This window comes from Bidens hawaiensis, unplaced genomic scaffold (assembly GCF_021521415.1).
Source record: "Bidens hawaiensis isolate Kalapana, Puna unplaced genomic scaffold, B.hawaiensis_p1.1 tig00009619_1, whole genome shotgun sequence".
Classification (NCBI taxonomy): Eukaryota; Viridiplantae; Streptophyta; class Magnoliopsida; order Asterales; family Asteraceae; genus Bidens; species Bidens hawaiensis.
The window spans coordinates 897801-905063 of NW_027491720.1; the positions used below are offsets into that span (position 1 = coordinate 897801).

Sequence of the window (7263 nt, forward strand, 5' to 3'; positions counted from 1 at the left end):
AGCAGCCAATTGATCACATATCGCCTTGAATTTACGAGTAAACTTAGTAACAGTACCCGAGCCTTTGTTGAGTTGCCTGAGGTTGTCACGGAGAAGATGCATTCTTTCAATAGATGTATTGCTATAAGCAACCTCAAGGGCCAACTGGATTTCCCGAGCATATTTGAGACCTAGTACTTCGGGAACAACCTCCTCCGTAAGAGAGGCGTTGGGGATGATCATTGCTCAATGATCAGCTTCGAACCATTCAACATGTTTAGGGTTATCAGATTCCTTGCCATCGGAAGAAATAGTGACCGGAGGAGGGTTGATGTTTCCATCAATATGACCCGTTAATTTTTGATAAGAAAAAAGAGGAAGGATCTGATTCTTCCAGTACAGTTAGTTGGTGGAGAGTTTGAGGGTGATCATATGGAGGATGGTGGCCATGGGAAGGGTTGGATGAAGATGCCATGAAAGGAATCGAATAAAGGAGGTTGGAGGCGGCTGGGAGGGAGGGTGGATGATAGGGTTACAAAGGAGAGATAATCGGTTATTTTTGGCGTGATACCATGTAAGTGGAATGTTTCTCTACCCAATTGGGAGAGACATGCATTAATATATAATCATCATTAACAATACAAGAAAGGAAAAAATCAATACAATGCATACAATTATGTCACAGAGAGTAATTAACGGGATTGAGAGAAATTATTGGGATTGCAATATTTACTATCTATTAAAACCAAATGGAATCCATCCCTAAAATTATGGTATTACACCTGCTACGTGTTCGTTTCACATAATTTGTGGGAATTCAAAGGAATTGGAATTAAAATCCCATGACGTGGCGTGTTCGTTTCATTGGAATTGAAATCTTAATTCCATTTTGGCGTGTTCAGTTCAAAGAATTCGAATTGAAATTGGAATTCAGTTCCTTTAAATAAAGGAATTCCAAATCCTTCTAACATGTGTAGGAATTCAAGAATAAAAAAAATAATAAAAATTTTAAAAAATGTAAAAAACCAAAATTCTTATATTTCATTCCAGTTTCATTAAAAAAATAAATAATAAATAAATAATATAAAAAAAACGTCGTATTATACACATATGTATAATTTTATTTAATCTTTAGTCACGTAATATAAACATATATACAGTATCATTTATCTTAAATTATACACATGTGTACAAAAGAAACATGTAAATGTACATATATGTATATATTATACATATGTGTATATAATTTAGCTAAACCGAGTTTTTTTTATGAAACCGCGATGATAAAATAAGAATTTTGGTTTTTTTACTTTTTTGATTTTTGTGTTTTTTTATATTATGATTATTTTTATTTTTGGGTTTTTTTGTGGTCTAAAATGGTTCTCATAGTTCTCAATTTCAAAATGGTTCTCTCATCCTATATATATATATATATATAAAGAATATGCCTTCAATATACAATACACACCATTAATACTACACTAATCCACATATATACTATATCGACTTTTTTACATATAATATACCATTATTGGACATATACAATACACACCATTAACAAAATATAATTAAACACTATTGAACATATAAAAGACACATTATTGCACATGTGTAATACAACACTACTGCATATGTGCACTACATCGATTTTTATTGTTATTATTTTTTGTGAAGGATAACAATATATAAGAAGAATGAAAGAAAAAAAATGTAGAATATATATATTTTTTTAAAAGTTAAAAAGAATTCTTTAACAGTTTTTAAGTTTTCTCTCCAATAAGGAGTTTTATCTTGATTCTTCCCATATATATATATATATATAAATAAAGAACATGACTTTTCAATTCACATTTCAAGAGGAGCAAGAAATACCATAGTTTTCTCCGTTAGAGGAGAAAGGAAGCATATCCAACCATTCGACCAAATATTGTTCTAGTGCTTGCAGCTTGCATATTGAATTTCTCTTGTAAAGTCAATAAATATTCAAGTGACTAAAACTCCGGCCATGGTAGGACGTTGTTCTGGATTGTCGTGCAAACATCTTTGTGCAATTTTAACAAATTCCTTTAAACATTTTTGGGATATTTCACTCCTTATATCTGAATCTACAATACGTTTTAAACTCCCTTCTTTGATGGAATCTTGAGCCCATGTTGCTAAATTCCTACATTCCCCGTCACAAAGATTCTCCACCGCAGGCTTCCTACACAACACTTCCAACAACACCACCCCAAAAGCATAAACATCAGACTTCCTTGTCAGCTTTCCAGTTTTGAAATAATTAGGATCCAAGTACCCAAAAGTGCCTTTAATAAGTGTGTTAACATGAGTAGATGGCTGATTTGTTGGGCATGTTTTCGATAACCCAAAGTCTGAAATTTTAGCCTCCCAACTGTCATGTAATAAAATATTGAAGCTCTTGAAGTCTCGATGTATAACACCAGAGTCAACTCCGACATCATTGTGTAGGTAGTGCAACCCACGACCGGCACCTATGCAAAGATAACAGCATTTGATGTAAAATGTTTTATAAGTTTTTAATAATTTGTAGTACAACATGGTTTATGATTAAATCACACTTCGAATTTGTAGTACTCATTCATTATACTTCTAATCTATTCTTCACCTCCGGTATCATTTTTACAATCGCTACCTAAACAAACTCCCGGTGTCGAGGTGTTTTTGTGATTAAATCACTTGCAAAAACGCAAGCATAAGGCAATACTAAGTATTTCAGGAACCCCGCACCGAGGAAAGTATGAATCAACTTTCTAACAACTCGGATAACACATTCGGATTACGGCAAAAAATATATGTTGTCTCATCTGTTGATTTGCATTTTCACAAATTCGAACGCAAAATCTTTAAAAATACATCCGTATTGATGCAGGGTATGATGTTTGAAAAAAAAATTAAAAATCATCAAACTATACTCTAATTAATTAACTAATCATACCAAAGTCAATGAAAGCTGTATCACGCGTGTTTACAAGCAACCTAACACTGAAAGGTTCTCTCTCTCTTTATTTGTTTTTTTCTTTTTCTTTAAACGGCATTATTATTATTATTATTATTATTATTATTATTATTATTAAGTATGATCTACTATCTATCTAATTATTAGAATAAATTAGAATTTTGGTGCCGCAAAATCTTGATTGGATCAAGTGATGATGGAATTTTAGTGGTTCACAAATTTTTTTTAAATATTTTTGTTAATTTTAATTAAACAGTTATTTGTTTTGACTCACCCTTGGAGCGCCTGGTATTGATAATCGGTTTTTACGTACCTCCGGGTTTTACCGACCTTTTAGTTTACTTCTGATACCGTAACGAATGTAACCGAAACCATCCGAATTTGCGTCGACTCACCACCGCAACGGTCAGGACCGGCACACTTAGGTTTACTATATTTAAAGATTTTACCGTAATGTCGCTTTCTTAAGTTTGAACCTCTTTTAAATATATTATTTGTTTATATGTTAATTAACGATTTTTTTTGCTTCAACGCTTGGATTTTACCAACGTTGTCTATACGTACCATAACGAACTAATCGAAATTGTCTGAATTCGTGCCGACTCATTGCCACAACGCCCGAGACCTACTACGCTCGGGTTTTACCGACTAAATAAATATCGTTTCAAATGTGTTTTTTTTGTTTATGTGTTAGTCTTTTATATGTTAATATGACGAATTTGTTTCTTAAGTTTTAACTCTTAGGTTTAACGAACGTTGTTTATACTATAACGAAACGAGCGTAATCAATACTGACTGAATCTGCACCGACTCATTGTCATAATGTCACTTTTTAACCCCAGGGGTTTACCAACGCTCGTGAATAAATTTTGTTTTAAATATTTCAATTTGTAATATGTTAATTCACAACTACAACGCGGTGGGTACATTACATAGACAATCTACCTCGCGTGTTATCCAACATGTCTGGCATAACGCGGCAGATAAAACACTATTATTATATATAACAATTATAAACTTTGGTGCCGCTAAGTGTCGATTGGGCCACTTGACGGCACCGTACTGGTCTTGATATTGATTTTTGGCGTTTTGTTTTAATTTCGGTACCGTGAAAACATAAAGGAACCTGAACAAATTCTCGTCAACTCATTGCATGTTTTAATTTGGGTATCATAACAAATGTGACAAAAATCATCCGAATTTGCGTAGACTCAACGCCTCAACCCGAGTGTTATTTTTGGTTTTTAGTTCTGGTATCATAACGCACTTAAACGAAACCGACCGAATCTGTGTCGACTTACCGCCTCAACGCCAGAACCAACAACATTTGGGTTTATCATCGCCTGGGTTTTACCAACCTGCCCGGCACGTGCCGGGTATAACACTAGTTATATAACAATTGGGAGTTTTGACGCCGCAATGACCCTATTACGCCACTTGGTGGCACCTTATCGGCTTAGTGGTGCAATTTTTATTTTCTATTTAGTTCTACCCCGTAACAAAAATCGACCGAATGCCAACTTTTTTGTTTTGATTTTGTTTCCGTATCGTAACGAATGTAATGGAAACCAATCGAATTTGTGTAGACTCGCTGTGCTTGGTTTTAGGTTTTGTACCATAATAAAAACCCAACTAAGCCATTTTTTTTGTTTTAGTTTTTCAATACTGTAACGAACATGACTGAAACCGACCGCATTCGCGTAGCTTCACCGCATGGAATCGATAATGGTCAGGTTTTACCAATGTTTGATTTTTACCCTCCGACGCCACTCCATTGGTCCACCTCAATTTTTATGATCTTATTGTATTATTTGGTGTTTAGTTCCAATACAATTACGTACGTAACAGAAACCGACCGAATTCGCATCGAATTACCGCCTCAATGCTTGCGACCAACAACGCTCGGGTTTTGCCATCGTGCGCTGCCCTGCGCACACTACTCTAATCTAACCTTTAGTTATAAAGAATCCAATACGGCACATCGCCGCTCATCTAACACTTTTTTTATGGTTTATTCACACAATTATTAAAAATACACATTATTCAGCAACACGTTTTTCCTATTCTCTACCATACAAGTTTTTCCTCTGTATTAGGGGTGTTCTTCGGGTTTCAGGTTTTCCGGGTCGGATTATTCGGGTTTCAATGTTTAAATTCTTTTACCTGAAATCCAACCCAAATCTCTCACGGGTTTTTTGGGGTTCGGGTTTTTCGGGTTGGGTTAATCGAGTTTGGAGTATCCTAGAAAACAAAAACAAAAACCATTTAAAAAACTACAATGCTAAAATTAAAACAACATAGTCTTCTTTGCTTATAAGACAAATAATCAAATAATAAACAAACATAACTTGATAAACAATTCAAAAAAAGAGTAAAACTAACTCGAACCACAATCGTATTCAATCGGGGGTGATTTGGTTGTTCGATTAGGGTTCCTATTAATAATAAACCAAAAACATCAATTAATAATAAACAATCATTCCATAATAGTTAGAATAATAACAGTCGATTAGAGCCATATTTCTGCTAACTTTAATGGCTAAAACTTAGCATATTATACCTAAAAATATATTTAATTTCAAAAATAAAAGTTTATTCGGGTTTTTCAGTTTGACCCAAAACTTATAAATCAAACCCGAGAACCAACCCGAAATACTTCGGTCCAGGTTCAGGTTAGTCTTTTATTGAGTTCGGCTTCTACTGGTCGGGTTAGTTTGGGTTCGGGTACGGCTTTTTTCGGGATGGGTTTCGGGTAAAAGTGAGAGCCCTACTCCGTATTCACAATATCATCCATGGATTCCGATGATGGGTGATTAAACATTATTGTTTTAGGTTTTAATGAAATTATTACAAAACACATACCAGTATAGTTGTTAAGACCCATAACCCGGTTCCATTCATCAAACACTATCAACAATAGAGTGTTGCCACATCGGGTAATCATCTAAAGAATCAGATAGAAACTTTGCATAATATTGAAGAAGATCAATCACCCATGTTCAGTACTTTAGAATGTATACAAAAGAATATAACTTTCAAATATGGTTGTAACTATATATGTATATATGATTTTTATAACATTCTGCCTTAGATATACATTGTCTTATATTACACACTATCATTATTATACTACTGGATAATGTTGGCTCGGTTCTTCTAGACCGATATTAACTAATACAACAGGTTTAGTTATGTTGCCAGCTGCCTCGTTAAAATCTTACTAAGAAAAACCTAGTGGGACAAAACTTAGTTAAGGAAAAAGAGTACAAAGCGTGTATCCCCCACCCCCCTCGATTGTACATAATGTCTTAGTTTATAGAATCCTATATTCTATAATAGTTGATTGACTTATGCAAATTATATTGTTTGTTGGTCCTTGATTTTTTCTAAATCACATGTCTCTTGTAACTGTTGGATCGTTCACCTTCAAGAGTGAAAGCGTATATGAATTATAGTCGAGACTAGTGCAAGTCTAATGGATATCTTGTATAAACATAATATGGGACTCTGTATTTTCTTTATGGAACAAATTCATGTCTTGGGTCCTTTATGGATATAACTTATCATTAAAAACCATGCTAGGAAAACCCGACAAGACAAAACCGTAGCTAAGAAAAAAAAGCATGCATCGCGTATTTTACATAATAAACAACATGCTTTACGATGATGTTAAATTGGTATTTCAGTACTTATAAGATAAACTGATGCTACTGGATCAGTTATGCTGCCTTATTAAAAACCTTAATAAGAAAACCACGCGGGACAAAATTTAGTGAAATGAAAAAGAGTACAACATGTTGAATTAAAACTATATTTCACTAGCACATATATTGAGAATGCAATGTTAAATCTCATGATATTGATAACCATGGTACTTCTGGATCCAGTACTTCTTCACCCTCTTATTGTGACAATAAGAATCATATGCATGCTGATGTATAATAAATTATACATCTTTTCAGTACCAAAATATCCCCAAATAAGCGTAATTTCATCAACTATATTAGATTAAATAACCACTAATTTCTATAAATTCTTTCTGTAAGTAAATATAGTCCTAAAGAATAAAACAAGCTGAAATACAAAGAAAATCAGAGATAAACAGTGAGAACTAACAAGACACACCCCATGGTGAATAAAGACATGGCCATGCCTAGAGCATATGAAGTAAAGACAAAAATCAGGAATCAAGACATGGCCATGATAAGCAAGACACACCCCATGTTATCAAAGGCAATACGAAAAGACAAAATAGAAGGTTCTGAAGCAAAACACGGCCATGCCTTCCCAAAACACGACCATGCCTT

The 7263-nt window shown here is 34.0% G+C and overlaps 1 pseudogene; it reads right to left on the reverse strand.

The window, feature by feature from the left end:
- Window positions 1-1962: 1962 nt before the first annotated feature.
- On the reverse strand, window positions 1963-2538 carry LOC143533138 (receptor-like protein kinase ANXUR2 pseudogene; annotated as a pseudogene).
- Window positions 2539-7263: the final 4725 nt, after the last annotated feature.